Genomic DNA, 16,521 nt, shown 5'->3' on the forward strand with positions numbered 1-16,521 from the left:
TTTTTCGTCTCCTCCCCATCAAAACAGCTCACTTCTCCACAACACAACAAACAAACAAACAAAAAAAGAACACGAACAAAACACTAAATGATCCCGGCATGTTGCAACCTCCGAGAAATGAAACACTTCCCGTTGCTCACCGTGCGTTTTCAGTGACCCCAGATCTTGCCCGCGTCCGAAAGCTTTGACACTTTCCGCTGCTCACTGTGCACTGTGAACGACCCCGTTTCTTGCGGAAACCGAAAAGATTTACACCTTTTGCCGCTCAACGTGCGCTCTCAAGCGACCCCAGGTCTTGCCCGCGACCAGAAGCTTGACGCTTCCCGCTGCTCACTGTGCGCTTACAAACCAAACGACCCCGTTTCTTGCGGACAAAAGGCTCACGCTTTTTCCGCTCAACGTGCGTTTTCAAGCGACCCAGGTCTTGCACGCGGCCAAAAAGCTCGCTTCTCACCGTGCGCTTCCTACAACGACCCCGTTTCGCGGACAAAAGGCTCACGCTTTTTCCCTCAACGTGCGTTTTTTTCCCAAGCGACCCCAGGTCTTGCACGCGGCCAAAAAGCTCGCTGCTCACCGTGCGCTTCCTACAAAGACCCCGTTTCGCGGACAAAAGGCTCACCCTTTTTCCCTCAACGTGCGTTTTTTTCCAAGCGACCCCAGGTCTTGCACGTGGCCAAAAAAGCTCGCTGCTCACCGTGCGCTTATAACTGACCCCGTTTCTTGCGGACAAAAGGCTCACGCTTTTTCCGCTCAACGTGCGTTTTCAAGCGACCCCGGATCTTGCCCGCGGTCTGAAACCCGCTGCTCACCGTGCGCTAAAAACAACAAAACAACAAATCAACAATCAACAACAAACAACAAATGCTACTCCCAAATTTCTACTTATCCCCCGCTCCGTTCTCCTCACCCTTGTTACCAGGGATCGCACTCAAGGCGCCGTTTTCTCCGTCACATCGTAGCTTGGCCGGAACAAATCCGCACCACCGCAATTTCACGGCACACACTGCGAATAAATTACAACACGATGGAGAAAAATGGACTTACCCTATGAGGCCTGCATCTCCAACATGTAACATACAAGGATAAGGAGTGTATTGCTAATACTACATTCTAGTACAGTCAATGTTAGACAGCTTCGGACAGCCCGATGCTCTACGCTTATATACCCGGCTAGGCCGGCACGGTCATACAGTACGTCCGGTTGGACTACATACCAGACGTATCACATAGCGTGGTCATTGACCACGCGACAGTAGTATGTATGTGATTCATATTGTGATGATGTGCCATCTGGCAACACGGCACCCATCGGCTCTATATATAGGAGAGGACCCCCTCCCTATGTCTCTGACTCCCACTCAGTCTCTCTCAGTCTCTGTCTGCTCTTCCCAGAGCATTGGTCGTCCAATATACTGATCTGAGCCGCATTCTACTCTCTCTCTCGTTCTGACTTCCTCACACATATCAATACTTATTACAACTGTTCTTGCATACATTTAAATTTCTTATTTTTTTTAATACTAAAATGAAAAAAGGTCCGGAAATATGGATAGCCCGGCCATCAAAAGTAAGTTGAGGCTCATGTTTACGGCATATCTTCTGGTTATTTGACCCAATTATTATAATGTGTAAATGCAGGAATTATTTTCATTAATAAAGCACTTTTAAAATGAAAACGTCATGTGTTCTTGTTCTTATTTGATTAACTCAGAAAACTATTCTCAATCAGGAACAAGCCTCGTAACAAGCCTGACTTCCGCTTACCATTCAGGCGCATTTCGGCCAAAGAGATGAACTAGTTGAGCCGCAACTACCTCCCGATTTTCAGATGTGTTGGAAAACATTGCGTATGCATCTGTTCGTAGTGGATTCGGTATTCGTGATAAGGTTCCGCATAATCAACCTGCTCCAGTACTGACATCTACATTATTATCTCTTATCATGTAATGCAAAAGATTATGGTCAATAAATATAAGTCAATCACTTCGAATTTCCTGTTGAGTTTTTCAACAAACACGACCTTCACCGAGTGACCGCCAGATGGCTCTAGCTGAATTCATTCTATGCTAAGAAAGGGAGGCAGGTCCTCGGCCTTGGGGTTGTAGCCTTTGTCTCTTCCCTCAATTCTTTTTCTTATCTTCTGCTTCTGACCACGCTTAGTGAATGGACACGAAGCGTTCGTTTTGCTCTCTCTACAGAAATATCTGATTGTTCTTTTGATTAAGTGTGCTTCATTCCATCTTCATCACCGGTAATTATTGTAAACTACTATCTTATAGTTTGTCATGGCACATCATTTATATATGTACGTATTGCTGCATTGTGGAAACGTTATCGTTTCACAACTCTCAGTCTTTCCTGATCATCACGTGTGGACGTTGTCGTCACACGTTTATCGTTAATTCTATGTATGTGTGTAAATGTGCCATGAACAGTTTATTCTCTTTTACCTGGTCATGCCAGAAGCTCCACAAGTTGGAATGATTCATTAAATACCCTGTGTTAAAATCAATACAGAAGCCTCGTTAACAGTGACAAATCCTTTTATAATTTCAACATTTCCCGCCTGCCTGTCCGCTTCTTTAAAATGACCGTTTAACTTTCGAAAGCGCATCTTTGCTATTGCTGTCGTATTGTGTTTTAGCTTGGGTGATATTTTAGAAAAATAAATTCAAACGAGAAACTAATAGCGTAAGACTAGCGCACGAAAACATCAGGGACGAACTGGATTGTGCTTTTTATACTTTTATTGCGTACAACGGTCTTAGTAGTTTTTTAAATTTCGGTCATGGCTTCAATGAAAAATTAAAAGGAGAATTTAAACAAAATGATTGCTCAATATTCCATTGGTTATGCAATAGCGTTTACATCGGGTAAGAGGTATAATTTTCATTAATTTTGGCGGTAGCCTGCGGGAGTTATTAGTTTACGACACTTTTTTTTCAAGGAAAAAAACGACGTAAATCGCTTATCGTAACAGGGCGGACTTTCTTCGTAAAAAATTTGCTCGTAAAATACTAACTCCCGCAGGCTACCGCCAAAATGAATAACAATCAACCTCTTACCCAAGTTTTCCCGCTGAATCCGAATATGAAGTCGGAAAAAGTCTAATTTGTACGCGCGTATCTGTAATCCACGGCGAATAAGTTTTCACTTTCACGCACACTTTATTATGCGGAAGACGAATAATGCAATGAAAAAGGATCTAATAAAGTTTTATTTTAGAATCCATTTCTGCACCTTTCTTTACTTAAATGCGATAACGACTTGCAATGTTTGCGCCTTGCTGAAAAGCCCGAGAAAAGCCTGTTCGTTCAAGGTGTTTGCGTGCCTTGCGCTTATGCTTACGCGACTGGTTTCTCGCTGGATATTTTTTTCTAAAATATCGCCCGAAATATTAGAAAGATAAAAACAAAACGCATGCCGGAATAAATAAAAAAACCGGCAAAGCTACACAATCAAAAAAAGGCGATAATTTAATAAAGCAGAGAGGCAGTTGGAATAATTCTACGCAATCCGAAGACGTCCGTCCGGCGTCCGTCGAAAGGACAACCAAACTGTGTTTATAATATATTTGTAAAGTTATTTAACGTTTAATTGTAGAAAGATTTTTTATTTTTAAATGCTCATCGCATCACAGTATATTTGCCCGTCTTAAAGGGGGCGCGGTCAAGTTACACGCATGCATTACACACAATAGATGATAACGTAGATGACGGTAAATGAGCAGGTTGATGTTGTCAAACATTCCCACGAACAGAATAAGCGTAAACGATGATTTTCAAGACATCTCGGGACAATCAAGAGGTAGTTGGCTCAACTAGTTGATCTCTTCGGCGGAATGGTTAGCGGAAATTAAAGGCGAAAAAGGCTAGTTTGTGATTTAGAACCAAGTTCATAAAATGAAAACAAGAGCAAGTCGACATCTTCATTTAGTGCAGTAATCATTAAATGAATACCTGCATTACACATAATAATTTGTTCAAACAACCAGAAGATTTGTCGTCAATATGAGCCTCAGCTTACTTGTGATGGCATACTCATTCCTTTTTCTTTTGGTAAATCTTTCTTTTCACTATAAAAGAAAAAAAAATGTAAATATAATTTAGAACAGTTGTAAAAAGTACTGAAATAAATTCCATACATTTAATATTTGTAACCCAATGTAGTCCAAACATCAAACAAGACAGGGGATTGCAAGAATTCATCAGCAATATTCCCAATATCCACCTACATCAGTGGACCACTCGTTGTTATTTATTGGTATGGTGAGCCTGAGAGTGTTAAATCACGGTTAAATCAACCATGCTATTTACGGGCTGTTTTGATTTCTTAAAATTACAAAGTATTAATAAGATGGTATTTTAAATATCTGTGTCTAGTTATACTTACAATACTATGAATAAACTTTTGCTTAAGAGCTGTAAGTTCCTTTGGATTCCTTGATTAGTCGTGAATTCAACAAGGCCTTGGTGTGGTCTTCTTCGTAGGATTATTTCTCCTTCCTTGATTTGTCCTGTAAGAAAAGTATTAATATAGCAATTTAAACAATAACAAAATTAATGAAATACTTTCACTAACAGGAAGTTAACAGGATAAAACAACTCTCCCAAATTCCAAACATTCTGTTTGGGCTGCCACAGTCTCCAAGTTCTTTTAAATCCATTTTCTGCACTCACTTCCTCATGATTCTGATGAATTGATGATTATTTTGATTACACTTGTCATGATATAATTCTAAATCAAACAGATTAAAACTAGAACAAATGTACCACAACATATCCCTTTTCTTGTGCGACGACATTTTGTTTGTTTTGCTTTTCAATAACACAGTTAAAATTGGTTAACTGAAATGAATCCGATTATGAATCAGCTAGAGGCGCTAGAGGGTAGGCATAACGTTTTTGCCTTCATGCGACTCTAGCGTAAGAGAACGGAAACCAATCCGTTCTACGGCCCTCAAAAAATCCGTTTTTTAACGACACGGAATCGGATCAGTATCAGTTCACTGGTGAAGACTGTGTTGAGCTAACCATGTGTGTTTTTATCTAGGCTAATAAATAAAACGTACATCTAGTTAAGTTAACTATTTACGTTTTTCTTAATTTTCTTTCTTCTAGCAAATGAAATGGGAAAAAAAATTCTCGTACTGAAGATGCGATAGAAAGGTTATGACAATTGCCCCCCAAAAAGTATAGTGATGGGCTCAAGATATCAATTAAGGAGTCCACGAAGAGAGGGCGAATTCGTTGAGTGAAACGCACGGTATTTTTTTGTATTCAATTTATTTGTTTATTTTTTCACTAAACTGTTGCTGTTATTAATGGTAGTTGGCTGCACTTGAAAGAGACAGTGGGGCTAACGTAGTTATGTTTATGCATACACCAAATGAAAAAGTTTCCAGTTTCAGAACTCGTGATTATGGAAATATAGGAAAACAATTAGTTGAAACAACCAGCGTTTCGTTTGTGCAAATTGCAATTAAAAGCTCATGTTGCAGAATTTAAGGGTAGGCTATGATAGAATATATTAAGTGACATTCTAATTATTTAAAAAGTAATTGTTTTTAGCTAACCGTTCAAGTGCTGTGGAAATTGAAGATGCTCAGTTATCAGATAAAGATTCATTTAGAGAAGCCAATCATCTTTCTGAAGAAGAAGACGAAATGAATCAAGGTACACTTCTCTTTTGATATTACATCATACAGATCTTTAAAAAAATGTACATTTTGTAATCTCAGCTATAGAAAACTTCCATGTTGGTGGGAAAACCATTAATGACCTAAGTTTCGAAGCTAGTGAGGATTCTGATGATGCAGAAAAATTGACCCGACGAAAAAAAGTGACAATGAACCCAAAAATAAACAAACAAACAAATCTTCTGGTGCTAGTGTAACTGATGAAAATAACAGCGAAACTTTCACTAATTCTGTCTCCGGACCAAATTCAAAACCAAGTAGATTAATTAACATAGTTATTTAATTACGTACTGTGTCTTATACAACTGTGTCATGCCATTATTTACAGCTGGTGGACATCAACCTCGCAAATCAAGATCCAAGAAATTGAAAAAAACCGCGTTTCTGTGCCCCCCCCCCCCAAAAGGCAAAAAGGACTGCTGAAACTGAGGAAAAGCTACCAATAATTTCCTACCAGCAATCCCCAGCTAAAGTCCTCGTTCACCCAATTGATGAAGAATGTGGTAAGAAGAGTGATTTACACATAATTGTTCCAAGCCTTAAACAATTTATTTCCCATTAAATACAGTCGAGATTCTGCTGAAATACTAAACGCGGTCCTAAGAAAACGGAGTATGCAACCCCAATCGGATTTAAGAAACTTTGGGAACGATGTTTACAGCACCGATGAGGAAAATAACGAGATGCTCGATCTTCCGATCACAACAAAGGCTACGATTCACAGAAGTGTAGGAAACGGTAACAAAATGTTGAGATAGTTTGACTTATTTACTTATTAAGACTTAATATTTCTGTTTTCAGAAAATGAACGTGATACAATAGATAAAAAAAGCAAAGAGAACAAAAGGAAAACTACCATTTTTGTTTCCCCCAAGAAGAAAAAAAACGCTTCTGGAATGATCATCAAACCTAAACTGCCGTTCACGAATGAGGCCCTACTCAAAGAATGGAGCGATGGAAACGGTAATAACAAGAAGTTTTAAAAATATTTTGACTTATTTTCTTATGAAAGCTTGTTTCTCCAAGGCTTTCAGAAGATGGTGATGGTTGTAACAATGATGATACAATTGTTAAAAATAGAAAAGTGTTCCTGAAAAAAACTGTACCTGGAAAAGTTGAAAAATCACTTACCAGGATATTGGCTTCCAATTCAACAACAAGCAAACAAGCCGATTTGGCAAATATTCTGTGTCCTAAGGAACTAATAGTCAGGATCGAAAGATTGTAAGAAAAATGCAGAACTATGGTACTAAATTGCCTTAAGAATTGGTGGTACCGCCAATAGTGTATTTTGAAAATGAAAATTTCAAGCAGCATAACTCAGAACTCGATTTTAAAACTTGAAAAGATGGTCATAAACTCGGTATTTATTAAAATGTTTTCATTGTTAAACATGTTGAAAGGAAATAAATGTGCAAAGAATCATTTTCAAAAACAGGTTTTGCGATTTCATAGAGGCTATTAATGCAACTTCTGTCAACCTATCTCCTTTATTCTTAATTTTTTAGTTATAAGCGCAGTAGGAACATATGAATAACTAATATTATAAAATAATAGGACCGCAATCAGGATTATGTTTCTAATTTAGAAAGAACTGACATCATTGTTGGTTTACCAATAATACTGACAGAAAATTTTTTAAGTTTTTAACGTAGTAATTTGACAATTGAAACTTTTTTTAAATTGAGGTTTTATAAAAGAATAATTGTCAGTAATCTCATTTTCTTAGCAACAAATTTTTAACAGAATAGCAGTTAACTAGAATAACTAATATTTGCCTCTTAAGATTTTCCAAGGTAAGGCGATCACATTCAATTACCGCCTTCAAAATGATCGCCTTACGGATACTTCTCGTATTTTTTAAACACAGGAAAAAGTTCAAAAAATTTTCTCATTTTTTGCGATCTTGTAGGTCAATACTAGGGAATCACCCAACCGCGGTGAAAAAACACGTCAAAAAATTTTGTCCCAATTTATTATCAAAATCTAAAAAAAAATTAAATTATTATTATAAACATTTTTATTTTTTTTTAAAGGAGAATAACTGAGAATCAAGCTTTTTCACGTTAAACCAAAATTTAATAAATATTGATTAAAAAAAACTGTTCGACAGGCCCTTTTGTAGCTTTGCGCATTGAAATGGGGAAGTAAAAGACGTTCAGACTACATCGAATAAGTGTCAAAAACAGCCAGTAGACTAAACCAAATGTCGACATAACAGTCTCTCGACGAAAGAGCCTATACAAAATTGCAATGAGGGAACCGTTTTTCATAGTTGGACCAAGAAAGGCATACCAATGAAAATATTTATTTATTCCCTACCATTAGAATAAAAGGAATAATATACGAAATATTTGAAATAACGTAACAAGGTTTTTTTCCAGAAAATGCCACAGCACATTAGATGGATTTGAAATAAAAAAATACCCTTTTCTAGAATTGTGAAGAAATTTAAATTTTTGTAACCTTCGACAGATCCTTTTGTCGCGTCACCTAAGAAAAAAAAACTTCATACTTGAACAAAAAATTTCATTCATTGTGACAAACTCTATGGAAAAATGGAGTTAGATAATAAGAACAAGAGGATGTCACGTTCACACACAGAGTAAATAAATTTGATAAAATAACAATCGTTCGACAGGCTCTTTTGTCGCGTTGCGTATGAAAAAACTGAAACAAATGGGTTCGAAAAGATTCAGTAAACTGTGGTGACTCTGAAAATGCGATCTGTAGGTTCTTTTATTGCGTTTTATGGAAAAAAGCTGAGGCAATACGACAAGGTTTGGTAAAAGAAAATATTGTAAATATCGGTGTTCGATCGGCCCTTTTGTCGCGTTTCCTTAAAAAAGGTTTTTCAAGTGTAGTATATAGAATTTCAACTGCTTGCCGTTGGTTCTAGGGCTCGTCAATATTTTCAAAAAAGGTTCATTAGTAGAAACAAAATTATTTTTAGGGATAAAAAAAATCGGTGTTCGATCGGCCCTTTTGTCGCGGTGCCTCAGCTTAAACAGCTTTAACGCAGATCAGTTTCCATAAGTTGATGAGAATTTCTTTCAAACTTTCAAAAGTCAGGCTGATACGTAGAAATATTTCGAGTGGGCTTATTTTTAAATTCAATAAAGACATCAATGATACAATTTAACTGAATAAACCTAATAATATTTCGTTCCCTATATTAGGTTCAACTAAACAGTGGGCATCCGGGGTTGAACCGGGGACATTTCGATCTGCAGTCAAATGCTCTACCACTGAGCTATACCCCCCATATATTTACATTTTACCCCGTATTTCTATTAGCCCTCCATTTTCATTAAGAATAACTGACTCGTTTTAATTTCCCCATTTTAATTAAGAGTAACTGACTCTGAAATATCGATTGATATTTTTTAAAAATTGGATTTCGTTTCTCTGATATTTCTCCAAGAGAAATGTCGATAATTGATGCCTATTTTTCATCATGTTGCTTTCATTTGGTCAGCTATATCCTGATTATATCGTTGGGGGGACATAAACATGTTATGTTGATTTTGGCGAAATGAATTTGTTGCCATCTATCTAATGTTAACGTTTCCATAGTGTAGTGGTTATCACGTCGGCTTTACACGCTGAAGATCCTCAGTTCGATCCTGTGTGGAAACAATTTTACAACTTTAATCCGAGTATGGAATTGCATTTTCTATTGTAATATTTCGATAATAGCCAATATCTGGACTTGTGTACTGCTATGTAAAATGTGTAATGGAAGAAGAGCGGTAGGAATCTTACACGCTAACTAGCTAGTCTGTACACTTAAAAGGGTGCCACTACCAAGTTGTATTTGTTTGGCTATCCGTCTGGTGTCATCCCAACGAAAAGCAGTCAAAACTGGCGCTTTTTTAACGCAACAATAACCGCTGAAGTTTTGACTTGATTACTGAAAAATGGTAATGTTACATCACTAGAGATAATTTTACAACTATGCAGTCTATCATTCTAGCACTCATTACATACAAAGTAAAAAGATAAAATATAGGAATATCACTTATGTGTATCTTAGCAGTAAATCCTCATAACCACCGATGTAGTTATCACCATAGTGCGAGCGATAATTCAAGTGCATTTTACCATGACATATTAGATAGTATTGGATTACAACGTTGATTTGTATGAGCCTGGCTAGCTCAGTCGGAACAGCATAAGGCTCTTAAGTATTAATTGCAATTGTACACACGACCGGGGTTTTACATTTTTCGCTAAGATTATCGTACCTGGCAGGTTCTTTCTATATTGTGCGCAAATCTGCTACTGATACAGTGATAATTCTATGGTGTGATTATTGTTTTGTCACTATATATTTGATGTAAATCTTTAAATAAATGATACAAAAGTTTCCATATAAACAGGTAAGCATGCAGAAAACCGCAAGTTATTTCATTTTAAAACATCTCAATGATGAACATCCGTTTTATAATTATAAGGGGGCACCCATGTTTGAACTGGGGACATTTCGATCTGCAGTCGAATGCTCTACCCCTGAGCTATACCCCCATAAATGTTTGTATGAGTTTACCTTCGACATTCTGGATTATAATGTATTAATTTTGCGAAAAAAACCTTATCTTTTAATTTTTGTTTCATACAGGATGCGCAAACAAAGAATCATTTGGTTAATAATTGAGTTTCTATTGAACAGGAGGCCACGTCAGATATTTCAGTTATTTGAGTGAAGAAACTGTGTGTTATTAAATAATACTTCTTGAACAGCTTTAACGCAGATCAGTTTCCATAAGCTGATGAGAATTTCTTTCAAACTTTCAAAAGTCAGGCTGATACGTAGAAATATTTTTAGTGAGCTGATTTTCAAATTCAATAAACACAACAATGAAACAATTTAACTGAATAAACCCAATAATAGTTCATTCCCTGTATTAGATTCAACTTAATAGGGAGCATCCGGGGTTGAACCGGGAACACTTCGATCTGCAGTCGAATGCTCTTCCACTGAGCTATACCACCGATATTTTTACATTTTACCGCGTATTTGTATTATTCCCCTATTTTAATTAAGAGTAACTGACTCTGAAATATCGATTTATCCCTGAGGTATATTTATATACGAAGGTCCTTAACAATATAGGGTGTGGGGTATAGGGGGTAAGGTAGTAGTAGCTAGTAGTGAAATTCAGAGGGTTTAATGTCCATTTAGTTATCCTTTATACGTTTCTTCCCTGAATGACCAATCGTCACCAAATTTTGTACATAATTCTGTCAAAATTTGATACATGTCCTAACGGGGTTTCATTTGTTTTCATTACTGTTTTAAAAATTTAATTTGCGTACTTGTTACCTAGCTGGTTGCCGAATCCTAGGCAGTGAATTCGCTTTTTTTGCGTAACCTTCCAACTGTCAGTGCATGCTCAGCAGTGTAAACAAAAAGAAAAAAAAGTTTGGATCTTCCCTAGCAAGACAAGTTTTCTGCTATGGGAGTGGAGAGTATTAATTATTTGATTTGGTTTTTGTTGTTCGATTTCGATTTCGTCTTTATTCATCTTTTTACTTTGTATTTTCCCACTTTTATTTTTTTAACCCTTTTTGTTTTATTATTAACTCTTTTTGTTTACTATTTTTTTCTTGATTTTAATAAATTTGGTTGTCAGTAAAATTTCTATGCCTCCTTTTTTAACAGTTAAGTCATCAACCAAGAAGTTGAGGAACATTTTAAAAATGTTAGATTATATTCATTTTGAAGCTCTGGGTCATCTCTCCCTTCTTCCTCTCTCCTCTCCTCGCCGTCCTCGGTCATCAAGATCTTCTTGCGGTCGTGAAGAGTTACCACCGATCTTCCACTTCCATTTACCTCCGAAAGCTTATTAAGAGGAATTTTTCAAAAATTACAAACTTAGTTTTCTTTTCCGACTTGATTGAGATTCGAACCCCGAACCATGCGAATGGCAGCCTGGGTTGATGACCATTAGACCATCATTGTTACATTAATAGAAGGGATAAAATAGGTATGATGGTAGTTCACTATCTATTAGCCAAGACTCATGTAATGCAACATGTGACCGCATGATATAATTGTATTGTTATTATAGTAATAAGTGTTACTTTAACTTAATCTAAACATGAAGTGCGACGTGGGGTAGTGGGGCGAATCCTCCGCCACACCTAAGTCGCACCACTCATAATATTATGAGTGGTGCGACTTCGAATATTACGAATATTATGATAATATTGACAGATTATTAGTCAATTAGTTATTAAGAATCAATTAATTTAAGAGAATAAAGGGAAACAAAATTTTCCAAACATAATAGTATGTATTTATCTACTATTTAACCTTGATTTTCTGTCTCTTTAACGTTTAAAAACATTCCCGAAGGACATTACCGAAAGAATCTTGTCCCTGAGGTATATTTATATACGAAGGTCCTTAACAATATAGGGTGTGGGGTATAGGGGGTAGGGTAGTAGTAGATAGTAGTGAAATTCAGAGGGTTTAATGTCCATTTAGTTATCCTTTATACGTTTCTTCCCTGAATGACCAATCGTCACCAAATTTTGTACGTAATTCTGTCAAAATTTGATACATGTCGTAACGGGGTTTCATTTGTTTTCATTACTGTTTTAAAAATTTAATTTGCGTACTTGTTACCTAGCTGGTTGCCGAATCCTAAGCAGTGAATTCGCTTTTGTTTGCTTAACCTTCCAACTGCCAGTGCAGTGAGTGCTCAGCAGTGTTAACAAAAAGAAAACAAGTTTGAATCTTCCCTAGCAAGACAAGTTTTGATGATATGATATTGATATTTTGATGATATTTGATTTGATTTTTATTGTTCTTGTTCGATTTCGTCTTTATTGTTCTTATTATTGCCTCTTTTTGTTAACTGTTTTTAATAAATGATGATCTTGATTTTAATAAATTTTTTGATCAAGTAAAATTTCTATTCCCCTTTTTTTTATCAGTTAGTCATCAACCAAGAAGTTGAGGAACATTTTAAAAATGTTTGAACATACTCATTTTGAAGCTCTCGGCCATCTCTCTCTTCTTCCCTTGTCCTCTCCACAGTCATCAAGATCTTTTAGCGGTCGTGAAGAGTTACCACCGATCTTCCACTTCCATTTACCTCCGAAAGTTTTTTAACAAGCAATCCACCACTCAACCGCACCAAATCCATGGACCCCACTTTTTTTCCCATTCCCCTATGGGACCAAGAAATCTGAAATGTTTCAGGCATATCCAGTTTTTTAGTTCGGATTCACCTGTTTTTGCAGAATTTAAATATTCCCTGCTGTTCGGGAGATATTTAATGTTAAAGTTTGAGTTTTTTCAAATTTTAACAATTTTAGGGGGTCTTTGGCATCGCTTTTTGGTTAAATGCTAACCTTTAAAAAAAAACAAATTCAACCAAAAGTTTGCTTGCCCATCCCTTAATACCAATCCAAAAGGAATTTACATTCCGAATTAGATTGACCGAGTTATTCCCAATATAGTAAAGTGTAATTTTGACCAGTTTCCCACCAAGCCTAGTTGCCATTTTTTATTACTCTCCCTCGCGTTCCTAGCGTCCATAGCGGAATGGGAAAAAAAGTGGGGTCCATGGATTTGGTGCGGTTGAGTGTTGGATTGCTTGTTAAGTGTAATTTTTCAAAAGTTACAAATTTAAATTTCCTAAATGGCATGATCGAGATTCGAACTCAGAATCATACCAGTGGCAACCAGGGTTGCTAACCATTAGACCAACATTGACATAAGATTTAAGGGAAAGCGTTGTCAGGTTGGTGTGTACACCAAACAATGTAACGAAAGACGAAGTAAAGCTATGGTAATATCGCTAGCGACGCTACCATCGGTATCGATTTTGGAACCGGTCGTAAAACACTTAGGTTATATGCCTGAATTAAGATTTTTTCAGCGGTGGTTTAATCTAACTGCTATAAGAGCACATCCATTTCTTTATAGTTAATATGTAACTAATAATTTTTCCAATTCCATGTTACTATAGTAATAAATGTTGCTAAAACTTAATCTAAACATGAAGTGCGACGTGGGGTGGCGGGCCGAAGCCTCCGCCACACCTAAGTCGCACCACTCATTATATTAACAGATTATTAGTCAATTAGTTATAAAGAATCAATTATGAAAGAGAATAAAGGGAAACAGAATTTTCCAAACGTTAAAGTATGTATTAATCTACCATAACCTTTATTTTCTGTCTCTTTAACGTTTAAAAAAATTACCGAAGGATATTACCGAAGGAATCTTGTATTGCAATGTGGCGTAAACTAGGTGTATTGAGAAGAGCACACAATTGTAACAATGACAGGGAAAAATATCAATAATTAATGGCAATTGTATGCTTTTCTGTTCAATTTTAGAGGATCATTGCAGGTTTAATCGACAGTGCCACAACCGAATGGCCGTCAGAAAATACCACTGGGACGACAAAAGCCGGTTTCTACCAGTAGAAGAAAAAGAACGATAAGAAAGATTATGCCCTATCGTTTTGCAAGTACTTGTTTGATCACTGGGTATTTACACTTTTCACGAGATATTCGTAAGAATGTGGAATGTGGTTTCATTCTGTTGGCAGACCTGACAATGGTCTTTTTTTTCAAAATGAAAGTGTTTGTACTATGGAATGCATGAGATACATGAAGAGTGGGGTACGAACCCACGCCTTCTTCGAAGACCAGAATGCCAAGTAACGGATTTTACAAGATAACCTATTAATCTATTATTTGAATTAGAATCTTAAGTCTGACGCCTTAACCATTCGGCAATCTTGACATTGTTAACGCAATGACTACTTATATTGCAATGTGGCGTAAACTAGGTGTATTGAGAAGAGCACACAATTGTAACAATGACAGGGAAAAATATCAATAATTAATGGCAATTGTATGCTTTTCTGTTCAATTTTAGAAGATCATTGCAGGTTTAATCGACAGTGCCACAACCGAATGGCCGTCAGAAAATACCACTGGGACGACAAAAGCCGGTTTCTACCAGTAGAAGAAAAAGAACGATAAGAAAGATTATGCCCTATCGTTTTGCAAGTACTTGTTTGATCACTGGGTATTTACACTTTTCACGAGATATTCGTAAGAATGTGGAATGTGGTTTCATTCTGTTGGCAGACCTGACAATGGTCTTTTTTTTCAAAATGAAAGTGTTTGTACTATGGAGTTGCGGATGATTGAACTCCAAGCTTTTCGCATGCAAAGCGATCACTATACCACTGAGTTACAACCCCTTGAAAATCGAGACTACCAGTATGTTCCTGATACTTGCTTTTTAACACTCGATTATTTGCAAAAGCTTGAAGTTGCTGAGGATTGAACTCCGGTCTTCTCACATGCGAAGCGAGCACTCTACCTCTAAGTTACAGCCCCTTAACATTTGTTCGTTTGCTTTGAGTGAATTTTCACGATTGCGACACGTATGTGTTTTCAATGGAGAAGAAGATTTAAAGTGAAAAAGAATAAAACTTGAAAGGAAGGTTTTGTAAAGAGTGGGGTACGAACCCACGCCTTCTTCGAAGACCAGAATGCCAAGTAACGGATTCTACAAGATTACCTATTAATCTATTATTTGAATTAGAATCTTAAGTCTGGCGCCTTAACCACTCGGCAATCTTGACATTGTCAACGCAATAACTACTTATATTGCAATGTGGCGTAAACTAGGTGTATTGAGAAGATTTAATTTTAATTTGATTTTAATTTTAATTTAATTTTATTTTAATTTGATTTATTTGTAACGCGCACTATCCAAGTAAAGTTCTAATGACGCGAATTTAACGTCATATCCTTGAAAGCAATCAAGGATCCTGTCTAATAACATTTTTTAGTGTTATGCCGCAGCCTCAAGGCCCAGGCCAACAGTTTTAGGACGGGTTCAGCAGGGGATCGAAACCAGAGCATCATTGCCTTTTTTCCAAAACATTGACGCTCTAGCTACTACACCCGTCACTACCAGTAGAAGAGCACACAATTTTAACAATGACAGGGCAAAATATCAATAATTAATGGCAATTGTATGCTTTTCTGTTCAATTTTCGAAGATCACTGCAGGTTTCATCGAAAGTGCCACAACCGAATGGCCGTCAAAAAAAACCGCTGGGACGACAAAAGCCGGTTTCTACCAGTAGAAGAAAAAGAACGATAAGAAAGATTATGCCCTATCGTTTTGCAAGTACTTGTTTGATCACTCGGTATTTACACTTTTCACGAGATATTCGTAAGAATGTTGAATGTGGTTTCATTCTGTTGGCAGACCTAACAATGGTCTTTTTTTTTCAAAATGAAAGTGATTATAGTATGGAGTTGCGGAGGATTGAACTCCAAGCTTTTCGCATGCAAAGCGATCACTCTACCACTGAGTTACAACCCCTTGAAAATCGAGACTACCAGTATATTGCTGATACTTGCTTTTTAACACTCGATTATTTGCAAAAGCTTGAAGTTGCTGAGGATTGAACTCCGGTCTTCTCACATGCGAAGCGAGCACTCTACCTCTGAGTTACAACCCCTTAACTTATACTCGTTTGCTTTGAGTTACTGTTAACGATTGTGACACATTTGTGTTTTCAATGGAGAAGAAGATTTAAAGTGAAAAAGAATAAAACTTGAAAGGAAGGTTTTGTCAAGAGTGGGGTACGAACCCACGCCTTCTTCGAAGACCAGAATGCCAAGTAACGGATTTCACAAGATTACCTATTAATCTATTATTTGAATTAGTATCTTAAGTCTGGCGCCTTAACCACTCGGCCATCTTGACATTATTAACGCAATGACTACTTATCGCTTAGGTATATTTATATACGAAGGTCCTTAACAAT

The 16,521-nt window shown here is 36.9% G+C and overlaps 4 non-coding genes across 4 annotated transcripts; 1 reads left to right on the forward strand and 3 right to left on the reverse strand.

Annotated features, from left to right (window-relative positions):
* Positions 1-8,889: 8,889 nt before the first annotated feature.
* Trnac-gca lies at positions 8,890-8,961 on the reverse strand. Its single transcript has one exon. It is a non-coding gene; the product is annotated as a tRNA-Cys (tRNA).
* Positions 8,962-9,264: 303 nt separating this feature from the next.
* On the forward strand, positions 9,265-9,337 carry Trnav-uac. The gene has a single exon. It is a non-coding gene; the product is annotated as a tRNA-Val (tRNA).
* An 816-nt stretch (positions 9,338-10,153) lies between these two features.
* Positions 10,154-10,225, reverse strand: Trnac-gca. The gene has a single exon. It is a non-coding gene; the product is annotated as a tRNA-Cys (tRNA).
* A 6,098-nt stretch (positions 10,226-16,323) lies between these two features.
* On the reverse strand, positions 16,324-16,460 carry Trnal-uaa. The gene is made up of 2 exons: positions 16,424-16,460; positions 16,324-16,368 (listed from the first exon to the last, which is right to left on the reverse strand). It is a non-coding gene; the product is annotated as a tRNA-Leu (tRNA).
* Positions 16,461-16,521: the final 61 nt, after the last annotated feature.

Source organism: Daphnia pulicaria, chromosome 2 (genome assembly GCF_021234035.1).
Source record: "Daphnia pulicaria isolate SC F1-1A chromosome 2, SC_F0-13Bv2, whole genome shotgun sequence".
NCBI lineage: Eukaryota > Metazoa > Arthropoda > Branchiopoda > Diplostraca > Daphniidae > Daphnia > Daphnia pulicaria.